A 13,571-nucleotide genomic window follows, 5' to 3' on the forward strand; every position below is an offset into this window, starting at 1 on the left:
AAAAAATTTTACTCGTCATAAAACGATAAATAGTTTGTCAAATTTTTATTCTTAAAAATGCAGTTTCAACTGCTTTTTATTTTATGAAATCCGTCTTCTTGCGCCACCAGAGGGCCTTTTAAACAATAGGTAGTCTGTTAGCGTTGGTTAGTAGTAGTCCAAATTCAATACGAACGTTTGTTTCTTAAAAATTTGATCACAATTTAAATACAGCATTTACTTTTAATATCACCGATATGTCATCGAAAAGAAAACGTGTTGTATTATCATTAAAAGACAAATTAAAGTATTTTTTCGATTATCCGGATTTTTCCTTATCCGGACTACCTTCATCCCCAATTAGTCCGGATAATCGAGGTTCTACTGTATAAACAATTGGGTTTTTTTAATATTCCGATAAACTGCCAAGTAGTGAGATTAAGACGTAATCAGTCTCAATTCTGTACGACGCGATTATATAATTACTAATACCCGAGTGTTGATGAGATAGAAAAAGTATTCTAATTTTCAAACCGAGTACAAAATACACGACCAGAAATTTATTACGAAATTGCATAATTTCCTTACACGATTTTATCGATATTACTCCATAATTTCACCATTTCTCTTCGTGTAAAGATGTTATTTGGCGCGGTCAAATCCCCGAATAACGGACAGTGACGGGAACATTAAAAAATGACCGTTGTTTAGGGATTATTTTGTTATTCTAAAACGAAATTAAAGATCAAAATATAGCTAATGACGTCATTCCTCGTTTCCAAATAAAGATATAATTCAGTGTTTACGTCGATTGCGAAACACTACCGAGTTTCTGTACGCGCGGCTTTAATTTCCTTTTCTTGTTTGTAGCGGTTTCGTAAAGCATTACGGACCTGGCTATTTGCTAATTAGTAGACTACGTCATAAAATAAGTTAAAAACGTTGATTTAAAAAAACATCATACATCGTAAATTATCGAAAAATATAATAAAATGGCTCTTTTATTAATTTGAAAGACTGTGTGGGAGCTTCGTATAATTTTTGTACGGTTTAATTAATTAAATAGTAAATAGTTATAATATTTTAGAAGAATTAATTAAACGGAATTACATATTTTCTTTATTTACAGTTTACGAATAACTTTTATAATACCCCTTGTTTTTATCCGTCCGACATCGGACTACAGTATATTGCTTAATACGGGATGTAAACAAAACTCCGTATAATATGCTTATTAAAACAAAAACATCTCGTTCCACACTAAGAGGACCTTTTTCTATATTCGTTGCGGGGATCGACCGGATAACCCAGGCGATTAAAGCGTCGTCCTACCGCTCCGATACCTAAGATTGTCCGGACGGTCAAAAAATGGCGGAAATTTTTCCGGGAGGTGGCCCGTCCAAATATACCAGGCCCTGCCCCTGGCCACCCGGATGCCTCGTCGCGGATTTAGTAATAAAAAAGCTGTCTTAGTGCCCGTAGAGTGAAAAGAGAGGGAAGTAGATCAACGTGGTGTAAATCGTTGGTTTATGATTGACTTTGTTCCAGATAAGTAATATATAATTAAATATACAATTTTCCGAAGTCCTATATGTATATAAAATAACAGAAATGCCGAAACGATATAATTAAGGATGTGTTTCGGGATACGACGACGTTCAAAGAATGTTCGGGATATGAAGATTTAATTATTATTAATTATATCAGAAATAACGCTTTTAACGACTCGAGAGCCAAGTTACTTTCTATTTTATCGGTGTTTTTTTTAAATTTATATACATTGTATGATGGATATAATCGGTTTATAAAAATTACAACTCAATATTAACAAATAAAAAATGTTTTTTTGAGTAGGTTATAATCTATGATTTATACTACGCTTTAACTGCGTATCGATACACAGTCATTTTCTAGGAACTATCACATCCGCAGTCCCGTAATCAGCAAACAATCAACAGCTTTATTTTACTCAGATACATTTAGGAAATTACAAAATTTCCCTCCTCGGTGGGTTTCCTTCCATACAAACAAAATAAGGCACAGTTTGTTTCGCTAGTGTAGCGGAAAATTGTTCGCGCCTTATTTATAATCGTAGAATTTAAAGAAATTGTTAAATCAATTATTATATTTTTTTCTATTTCTAAAATTCTATTGAAAACAAAAGATGTAGAGACGGGGAAAGGATTTTCTTATAAAATAATTATCCTTTAGAAAACGAATGCTGGATAAATTATGCAATTGCTAGGCTGATATAGCTTAAAGAATCGATATTATAAATGATAAATGCAAAATGTTTTATTTTACTCGGATATTACAGAATGCAAATTTTAATCTTATCTCAAAACTCGGTGTCGTATTTACTGTCTCCCCATAACACGCCAGGATGATTAAGCGCAACTTAAACACCGATTCTAATATTGATATTAATGATATAAAGACCTGTCTGTTTTTATTTCTTTTTGAAACATATCTATGTACTTTAAACAATAAGTAGAAGAAAAATAAACCAATTAGACGACGGTTAAAGTATCGGCCTACTACTCGGGAGGCGCGGGATCAAATCGGGCGAGCGAGGAATTTTCCTAGATATATTGTGAGCTTCGTTGTAGGTCTGTCGGAACCAGCCATGGCTGTTTTAACGCTCGTAGGAAGAAAAGAGGGAAAACAGCGACGAATTGCTTAACTTTCCCAGCAATATTCAAAATTGCCCGTGGCGCCATCTGTTATTTTATTTTAAAACTTTTTATATTTTTAATTATTACGAAATGGCGAAAAGCTTAATTTTCGGAGTAGGGATGGGTTCTGTAAAAAATCGTAAATTCTAATAACGAGTAAAATCGTTAATAAGTTCGACCCCTCCGTCTCCCCGCTGTCTCGATCTTTAATGGCCAAAATTTAACGGCGTCAATTCCCCTAATACGCCAGTCTCCCCGCAAAATTTTAGAAATTTTCGACCGAAAGCGCGGGAATTATTAAACTTGGAAAAGGGCGAATAAAATCTTGCCCCCCCACACGCATTAACATCCGTACGTACAGAAAAACGTGCCAAATATTATTACATTTCTCGACATATCTCGAGTCCAAAAATGTAAAAATCTCGGGGAGTCGTTTTTTGACCGCCGTACTTTTCCTCCGTTATATATAACACAACCGGAAAAATAGACAAACACCGTAGAATGATGAGAAAAATCGGAAGGATTTAAGCAGATTCCATATTTATATAGTTTCAGAATTAATTTATATAAAAGTTATTAAATCTAAAGTGGTAGCGAAGTTTCGATTACAGAAGAGTAACGTCGTTTCTCGTTCAAATTTTTCATCTATTAGAAATTGCGTAGCGCGCGAATTTAACACCAAGCATTAAATACTAAATTAAGTTAAATTTATACGCCGAATAGAACGGTCGATAAGTTAAAATTCATTTAAATCGTATTTTTAATCACTGGCTTCTCCTTACCGCGAAATTTTAACCAATACGTCTAGATAACAGGAAATGACGTGGTAGTTCGTTACTGGCGTTTTTCTCGAGAATTTCTAGTTTTCGCGTGAAAATATTTTAAAAATAATTTTCAATACGTTTTTTGGAGCCTCCCGCCGATGGGGTCCGAGCGATTGCCCTTTTCGTCCATAGAATCGTTTACCGCCGATCGCGTGGCATTGGTTATCCGGTCAATGCAATCCTACGCTGGAAAATTGAAATGACGCGGCTTCTGATCTTTCGCCATATGAATATTCGGAATAAAGGAAATATTACTATTACAAACATCAAAACTTTTACCGCTTTACGCCTATTTAGTTTATAGGACGTTTTTCGGATCATAATAATCTTATAAATGAACGTTATCGGAAATTTCTAATTGGAGGATCGGTTACATCGGGAGGTAAATAAAGTATGCGACGTTTCAAAATTTAACGATTATCCGATAGGCGATAAATCGGGGGCAAAGATCGAAATCTAAAGATAATTCGCTGTTATCGAAATTGAATTTCAAACCTCTAACGGCTTTTACAGACTCGATTAACGTGGCGCCGGCATTTCGGAATATAATTTTCTAATAAAACGTAAAAGTGAACTTTATATATTTTCGGCAAACTTCCGATGGATATTGAAAAATCTTCGTGAAAGTTACGGGTAAATTATTTTCATTTAATATTACGTCTAATATATAAATATTAAAGCCGAGCCTTACATTATATACGGTGTATAATATAAATGCGAAAAGTCGTTTAAGAAGAATTGCCAGATATACAATATAATTTTAATGGTTTTTAATCGTTTAATTTCTCGTTATTATTATTATTATTATTATTATTATTATTATTTACATAGCGAAATGAAATATTTTAGGTGTTATATATTCCAGTTCGATATTCTTATACGGTGATATTTTTGACATTTTAAAAATTAAATTTAGTAAATTATAAAAACAATTACGCGAAAGATTAATAAAATACCTCATAAAAAGCAAGATTTATATAAATAGAAGTCGAAGGGAACGTTTCTTTGTACGTGTCGCTTAATAAATAGGCGGCCGCATTATTTTGAATTATTTCTCAAGTATGTCAATTAAATATTATATTAATATTCTTTTTTGAGTATCTGTAATAAAAACTGAATGTATCTAGATTCTTTGCGCGTGCTTTGGCGCGCTTAATGCGGATTTTCTATTTTAATATACGAGTTCTATCGCTATAAGTAATTCATTGTATTTAGTTTTAGTGAATATACAAACTTTAAAACCATTTTTTCGGTTCCATGTTTTCGATTGTTTTCCTTTTTTCACAAAAACCTTTTCCATGTTTCTCGACGCAAACATTACTTTGTTTTATATTTATTTTTTGAAACTTTTTGATGCGCGGTGGAATTTATAGTATAAAAATTCGTGTAAATACATCTTTTATATTCTATAAAGTTGCCAGATTGCAATCGCCGTTCTATCTGAGATCGACCAACGATAATCTATAGTCTATTTCAGTTTATTATTTGTCGATAATTACCGTGTAATAATCCAACGTACTTGGCATATTTCGGGAAGATTCCGCGTACCTTATTATCATTTTTCCCTATGTTTTCGGCGGGACATTCGTCCGGTCGGAGGCTACTCGTGAAAAATGAAGATCTAATAGTTCTAATTCTAGGATTCTGGGTTTTTTTCTTATTAATCACGATTTCCTTTATGTGTGTATATATATATATACACATAAGGGAAATTATTGTCCTTTTTCTACGATATCGTAGTCACTTATTGCCATTATCATTACGTTAGCACTAATACAGTTTCATTCTGTTGTATCGCCTTCGTTTTGGCGCGTAACTTATTTTGTCGACGAATGTGTATATATATATACAGTGCTAACGTAATGATAATGGTAATAAGTGATTACAATATCGTAGAAAAAGGACAACAATTTCCCTTGGAACGACAGTACAATATAAATGAATTTTTAGTACTTGTCGGAGTTAAATTTAAAAACCCAAGTCTTCGCGTCACCGCTCTGAAGACAGACGTTTATAAGTTTTATATAGACTATACTGTTTATATGTATTTGTATGTCTTTAAATATATATTGTACATATACTATAAAGTAGGCAATACCCTATGTTACGCGTTACGGTCAAAATCCAATTTTACTAGGCGAAACTACAAAGCCAGTTCTAACCAAGATCCTTCGTTAAGTCTTGTTTTAACTAAGCGTAGTTAAATCTAGGATTCGCTCTACTGTTAGTAAAACCTAGTAATTACCGATAAAAGCTAATGTTGAAGCATTTACACTTTTGACTAGTCAAAACCAGTTCTTACTGGGATCGAATCCCGGCAAGCGACCGCCGGAAGTTTTGGGGGGTGGTTTGACCCGGATCCTTCTCTCACCATTCGGCCACTCTCGTTGTAGTCTTAGCCAAACCTACAATGGGCTTTAAAATGTTTTCTTATTGGCCACAAAGCGAAAAGAGTTAAAAGATGAAGTTTGTTGAGATTATAGGTTATTAACCAGTTTTTGGGATGGTTACTGTTATGTTTATTCGAGATAATACAATATGGCGAGAATCCGCGGAGAAGGTAGAAAGTGTGCTTCGCGAAGAAATTACTTAAGGAAAGCTAAAGACAACCATTACAATGTAAATGACGAGAGATAATTATCATAAACTTTTTACGGAGATTGTCGAAGAAGATATCTTTTTAACATCTAAAACTGAAAGATTTGATGTTGTCGACATCGGTGAAATTAAAAAGTTGAACCTGTAAAATGCTGTTTGCCAGATAAGGAATTATTCGATGTTCTCCAACGCCCGTGTTGCTACAAGACAGGGATGTTGATATAGAATAAAAAATGGAAACGTCAAAAAACTATTTCAACGTAACGACTGAAATGATGAATATTTTTATTAAGTGTAAAACGTGCCACAAAAGAAAAGTAAGAAACAAAGGAAAAACGAGTTTAGTTTCCAAACTTCTTCACTCAGAAATGAACAGTCGCTATCAGATAGATCCAATCGACACGCACTCTCAGGCTGACCGAGTCTTCGTGTTCAATGTGGTTTACCAGAACAGTTTGACCATGTTTTTTTCCTACTGCCAGCACTCTAAAGCGACAGGGTTAACTGCACGAAGGCTAATAAAAAGTATGGCCTGCGGCTGGGTACGGGCCAGTCTACCACGAGTGCCAGCTGTTACACACGGAAACTCGAAAGAGTTCGGGCAAGAACCGACTACGGTCGGTAAATAAGGGAACTTAGCTTGCGTTTAATCCTCTTCTTACACACGATTAGAGGGACGAAGGACGTGGCTGCAGGATACTGCAGTTTTAATGCTGAGTAATGAGTACAAATACAAGTTAAACAGTGCCAAAATGACCTAGTGGCTCGGTTTCTGTCAAAAAGTAAGTGACGAAAACCCGTTCTGTCTCCCCTACAAGTTGGTGATGGAGAAGCTAAAGCGTAGAGCAGTCTTAGGACCCGTCAAAAGACCCGACGGCACCAAAACCTCCACACAGGAGGAGTCGATACAGGTACTGCTCCAATCGCACTTTCCGTGTGACGAGCAGTCCGATGACACCGAAGAACAGAGGTGGCTTCGAAAAGGCGCGAAACTGCCCGTTCTTGAGGCTGCGATGCCCGTGCCGGTGACAAACTCTGAGGTAGCCCATACCATCGGCAAACTAAAGAGTTGATGGGATCACAGCCGAAATGGTATAAGTTCTGCAGCAGGCATAACCAGATCTGATCCGTGTCTTATATCAGAAGTGTCTACTCCTGGGTCACTTTCCAGTGCAATGAAAGCGGGCGCGTTAATTAATTCATAGGAGTAGGCGCCCGAAGGACGAACCGAAATCGTAAAGACCAATAAGCCTATTGCCAGTCCTAAAAGTTTTAGACAGAAGACAGGATTCTGTCAGAATTTATTACCACTTGAAGCGGCGAGGGCTTTTACACCCACAGCAATATGGGTTCCAGCCCGGTGTGCCGACCCGCGTAGCACTACATCGAGTGGTCAACCTGGTTTACCAGAACCGCCAGCGGGGCAACCGCACTTCGCTCGTTTCGATGGATGTTGCGGAGGCATTCGACAATGTCTGGTGGCTATCCATAGTGGGAGAATTGAGGAAGGCAAACCTGCCGACCACCTCTTTTCGCTTGTCGAGAGTTTCCTGAGCGCCTGCAAAGTAGAATACCAGACCCAAGTGCCAGGTTTGTCAGGAAACTGCAGAGGGGTTGTCCCCAGGGGTCATGCGTAGGGCCCCTCCTTTGGAATGTTCTTGCAGACACGGCGCTGAGACTTGTCCACCCAGACAATGTTCAGCCGCAGGTCTAAGCAGACGATTTGTTGCTAGTAATTGTAGGCGTAAGTACACGCGAAATGGAGATTCGCGGCGACGAAGCAATAGAGCAACTCGTTCGCTGGGAAGAGCTGCATAAGCTGTCCTTCAGTCCTGAGAAATCGGAGGCCCTGACGGTGGCCCGGACAGAAGTGTTGGCGCGCCTACCAATATACCGAATCCGGGACAAACCTATTCGAAGGGTAAACGAGTTAAAATACCTCGGTGTTGTCATCGACCAGACACTATGCGGGACGTCCCATCTGAGAAGTGTTCGAGAAAGAACAAACCTCACAATAGCGGTGCTATCGACAGGACTATGGTCTTAGCGATGAAGCGATCCGGGCCATCTACAAGAAGAGCTTGGAACGCGTTATCTGCTATGCCTGTGTTATCTGGTGGAAGGAATCCGCCAACTTCAAACAAGCGGCTAACGATTCAGAGGCCCGCCTCCCTGCGGGTAACGAAAGCGTGTAGAACTGTCTACGTAAGCGGCCCTGGTGTTGGCCGGGCTGATACCGTTGCCTCTGGTTGTCAACCAAGAGGCAGCCTTCTACATGACAACAGTGCAAGGTTTAGAGGCGAAGCACCGTAATCAGATGGTATGTGAGTCATCAAACTTAGATGTCAGTCAGTCAGACATACTGAGAGTCCATCCTGCATATGGGATAGGAATAGATTGGGATGTCGGTGAACCGACAAACAGCGGTTTTGAAAAATACACCGATGGCTCTAAAGACAGCAGCTTAGTAGGTGCTGCGTACTGCGTCTTTTCTGACGGAGTTCAAGGGTACAGTCAGTGGTCAGACAGAACGAGGAGGCGTTCGTGTTCCGAGCGGAACTGGTGGCCCTGGAGGGAGCCTCCAAATAGATCCAACAACACCCGGGCCACGGTTCGAATCCGAACGGGTCGAAAAATCCCCAGGAATTTTTCGGGAGTTGTCTGTTCGGATATGTCGGCCCCGTCTCTCACCACCCGGCAGTCCCATTGTGGGTCTGGCCGAACCCATAATGGGCTCGCAAAAAGAGGCCCTCTTAGTGCTCACAGGGCAGAGAGAGTTAAAAAAAACACCCGGGCCAGAGCCGGTCACGGTTTACTCTGATAGCCAGTCGTCGCTTCAGGCCCTGAGCGACGGGTATAATAAGTATAAGTTGGTACAGGAGATAAGGGGTATAGTACTGAGGGCGAGGCACGCACGACACGTTGACACGAGGTGGGTCCGAGGACACATCGGGATCCCGGGCAACGAGTGTGCCGACCAACTGGCCAAGGAGGCGGCCAGGGACCCTTTTGTAACGAGGACGATCGAACCCTCGACTTCTTACATAAAAAGTACTCTGCTTCAAAGATCTATGGCATACTGGCAAGAGCGCTGGACTCAAAGTATAGTAGGTAGGTCAACCTACGCCTTCGTGCCTGAAGTTGGATGAACTCCAGCGAGTCGTGATTGGCATACGATGCAAACACTGATCGGACACGGGAGGTTTCCCTACTTCAAGTCCAAGTTCGGACGGGGAGATGGTAGCCGCTTCCGTGGGTGCCCTGGCGGTGACGCGAGGCACTATGTACTCGACTGTCCTCTAAGCGAGGACTTCCGCCAAGGGGCTGATTGGGTCGACTGTTCTAAGCCTTCCGAACAAGTACTCGGAACGGTTGCAGCAAGTAAAGGAAACCTATTGAAGCTAAAGGAATTGACGGGAATAATAATTAGTCTCTTCGACCCATAAGCTAAGTGGACGCACCGGGCAGGGCCCGCTTTTCTAGGGGAGAGGACCAAGTTGATCGTTTATAAGCGTTGGCCTCTCATTGGTAGAGTACTCTAAGTTTAGTATACAGGCTGCGCGCAAAACTGTATGACATTGTAAGAGAGTTAAACTGGAGAGCGAGGAAAGCGAGGAAGGTTGGTCCCCGTTGGGTTGCATCGCCAGAGCCAAAGCTAGAGCCAGAACCACTTAACTCGGGTTCGACCTTTAAAGTCCAGATACCTCAGCCATTGCTGGGTGGCTGATCAGACCTACGATTTAAAGTACAGTCTCTTCGTACTCTGTAGTGCCATTTGGCAGAGCAGAGGCATTTACTTAGAGTCGTAAATACGAGGTCGAGGTCTACAGTCTGTCAAATTGTATACTGATTATAATTTCTGGTCACGTATATACCACTTTTGTTCTCGCGACATATAAATTACATTTTGTGAGATTTTGGAGAAAGGTTTAGATATCGCGAAACTTTGGCTTCGCGATATCTAAACTTTGGAAGACATAAACTATTACCGAATATCCGTAATCAAATTTTACAAATGTAATGAAAAAACTTACATAACGAATGTCAGATAAAAGATTTTGGTATTTTAAAAAAAGCGCGAATATTCCGATATATATTTTCACGCAGTAGGCCTATATAGATTAAAAGAGAAAAACGGAGATTACATCCAAAGTAAACGTAAGAAAATGCGAACCCATTTTCTTGCAGTGGAAGATTACTCAATAGACGCTGGCCTAGTGCGACCGTGCCCTCGCGGTCTCGACAGGCCTCAAAAATTACGTAGCAAAAAGATAATGTGCCCGGAAAAATTTAGTGAACGTTCAAAAAATGTATATTACAAAGAAAAAACTTGTTATTATTCGAGGATTTTGTTGTCTTTTTAATACATAATGAACATTTTTACATAGAGGGCATTATAACAAAATCGCGAGTAGGGCCTCAAATCGTCTACCGCTTTCTGTCTTCCTCGAAAGTAGATTAGAAATATCTTCCGCGGAAACGTTATAAGTCAAAGTCTTTTCCTTCGTTCCTAGAATCGTTCTTACGGAGTCTTCTGGAAAACAGGCGTCACCTTTTGTTCATTTCTGTTTCGGCTTTTCACCGGCCAACTACTCCCATTATCTTTTTATCTGTTTGGTTTATATTATTTACTTTTTCTTTTCATTTTATTTTCGAATTTCACATCTGTTTTTAAATTTATATACATATATTGTATATTGTGCGCTTAGTACGCTATTATTTTGGTATCTATCTCGCCCTCTATAAAACTAATTACAAAAATGTAATAATATTTACAAAATTTTACTTCTTACAAATATCCTGTACGGGTTATATACATACACGTTAGGTTTACACTCCCACTTTTTAAGTACGGTGTTCATTTTGATATTTGTATAAACTGTAGCGAAAATAAAATTAATCGAGGTGTACTTTTAACTCCGAAATATTGGAATTTTTATTTTCAAATAGGATTAAAAATAAAAAAATTAAATAACGTAGAGTATACGATTTTGTTGAATAAAAAAATACGACTTTAGAAGATTCAAATTTCTTACTTCCCAAACATTTAACTATCAAATTTGTTTTAAATCAAAGCGTAGAAAAGAAGGTGGTATTATGGAACCCCAATTACATTTTAGTGAATTGTAAACAAGGAATCATAACTACACCCACATTTTTTGTGCGAAAAGTACTGGTAACTATTAATTTAAATGTTCCTAATTGGATTTTTCGCTAGTGTAATTATAAGTATGGTTTTTGAAGNTTCCAAATTTGTTTTTAATATACCGCGTTATATTATAAAATGCGATTCTTTGCCACATCATTATGCTGAGTAAACCTCGTCCTACTTCTTATCTGTTGGTTATTTTTAACAGATAAGAGCGATTTGCTCGTACTTACTTGTGTTTTGATAGCAATAAAAATTGAAATACCGTATACATTCTTCTCCGATTTCTTTTATCTCCGTATCGCTTTGTGTGGTGTATGATCGAATACGGTACATTCAATTATAATCCAACGAGCAATAATTGTTCATTAATCTGATGCACCGTAGGTTCATTGAAAATAGTATAGGCCTATACATATATAGGTGTATACGCGTGGTGTTGTATTATATATTTATATCTTGGCTTTCCGAATCCTTGGTTACGAGGAGACGGCGCGGCGAGCTGGTGGCGAGCTAGTATCGTCTCTTGTAGAGGAGAGATAACCACCATAATACAATTCCAGGCAGGGCCTTCGACATCTCGTACGGGACCCGGGATTAGAGAGGGCCCCTTTTGACCCTTACTAACGCGATGAAACCCGGAAAATTTCATTCGACCGGCCCTACGATGGGTGTTGGGCGGTTTTATCCACTCGGCCAGCGGTGGGCCGATAAAACTCGATCGTACCAAATCTAGATTCTAATTTACACGTACAGTACAACGTGATTTAACAGAATAATTATTTACTTAAAAATGTATAAATTTATTAAAAAATTTAGAGATTTATTTGAATATTATATATATTTTTTTCAAATTTCTTATTAACGTAACAATAGAACGCTCTTAATTATAAGGCGAAAGAATTAGAGCATTACAACGAGTAAAAATGTTTAATTAACTCTATTACAGAAATTTAACGAAGATAAATTTATTTTAAAAAATAATATTCAATACTGTAATTATTTATTTTAGAATAATTTCGATTACGTTTATCGGTTAGTTAACCGAAGCGATATTTAATTTTGCATCCAATTTTAGAATATGAAATGAGATATTTGAACTTAGATAAGGCTAGATCAATTACTGTATTAATAAAAGAATTTAAACAATATACGAGCGTTAAATACGAGTTTATTTAAATTAAATTGTACAGGGGGTCCCAAAAGTCTCCGTACCTCGACGCCGATCAAGCCCACCGGTGACCGAATAAATAAAACCATCGAACGCTGGTAGTCGGTGGTTGATTCGTGCCGGACCAAAGGACTGGTCAACACGCAGTGTTCTGGGGTTTCTTCGCGCGTCCAACACCTAATCAGAATTCAGTTTCCACATAGCAAGTCCCGCTAGAAGTAACCCCGTCGGCAGATGTTCCATCGCCTTACCCCGTCAATCCACTGACACAAATCTTAATGCTGACATTTTAATGTTTTGCGAATAAAGTTACATTTCGCCTTTGTACGAAAACTTTTGGGACATCCTGCATATATTAAAATATCAGCTAAGACGAATAATCTCGATCACGTAATAGCGATTAAGATTCCATTACATGTTAATTACCGTAATTGGTAAGAAGAAAAAATTTTAAATACACTCAAATCTCGGTTTACCGTCACCGAAATTGTCACTAAAACGAATATGGCCCTAAACGAAAAGCCACGAACAATAGAAGTCGTACGTAGCAATGAGATCTACAAATAAGTACCAGTAGGGTTTCTCATTTCCCGGGAAATTTGCCTCCAGCGGGATTACGGGAAAAATAATTTCTTTTCCCGGGATGAGATAGTAAAATAGAATTTTATATGAATAAAAAATCTCATACAGGAATATCATAAATTTGAATAATTTAATTTATTTTCTAGTAAGTAACTAAAAGTGTAGGGCCAATCTCACCCATACAGACACGTTTATATGTTCTCCTACATTATAAGATGAAAGTAAAATAAAGCGTTTCATTGGGAGTTTTAATGATTACGAAAAAAAATACTATTTTATTTCTAAAGATGAAATAAAAAATAAACTTCTATAATAATATAAAACCATGCTTCCTGAATGTGCGTGTTATTTTTAGTGAGATGGTGCTCAGGTACGGTATTAGAGGGTTTATTATCTTTAGGCTTTCTTTGTTGCAGAGGAAAGATTTTGGAAATAATTTGTTTATGACCAGGTTATAGAGATATCGATATTTGGAGTTAGAATATCCGGCATTGTGCATTGCTCTTTTGATAGTTTGTAATTCTTCATCAATTAATGTCTGGGAGGATGGAATGAGGAGCGCTCTCTGAATAAGCGAAGTAATAGCGGAGTTA

General features: G+C 38.1%; 1 protein-coding gene across 1 annotated transcript in view; it reads left to right on the forward strand.

Annotated features, from left to right (window-relative positions):
• The first annotated feature begins 3,942 nt into the window (after positions 1-3,942).
• Positions 3,943-13,571, forward strand: part of LOC111623806 (sulfotransferase 1C4-like) — a 13,851-nt gene continuing 4,222 nt past the window's right edge. The window contains exon 1 of the mRNA XM_023366507.1: positions 3,943-4,111. The gene's annotated coding sequence lies outside the window, so the exon portion shown is untranslated. The remainder of the gene's footprint in view (positions 4,112-13,571) is intronic.

This window comes from Centruroides sculpturatus, unplaced genomic scaffold (assembly GCF_000671375.1).
Source record: "Centruroides sculpturatus isolate CEXI.00-Female unplaced genomic scaffold, Cexi_2.0 scaffold162, whole genome shotgun sequence".
Lineage (NCBI taxonomy): Eukaryota > Metazoa > Arthropoda > Arachnida > Scorpiones > Buthidae > Centruroides > Centruroides sculpturatus.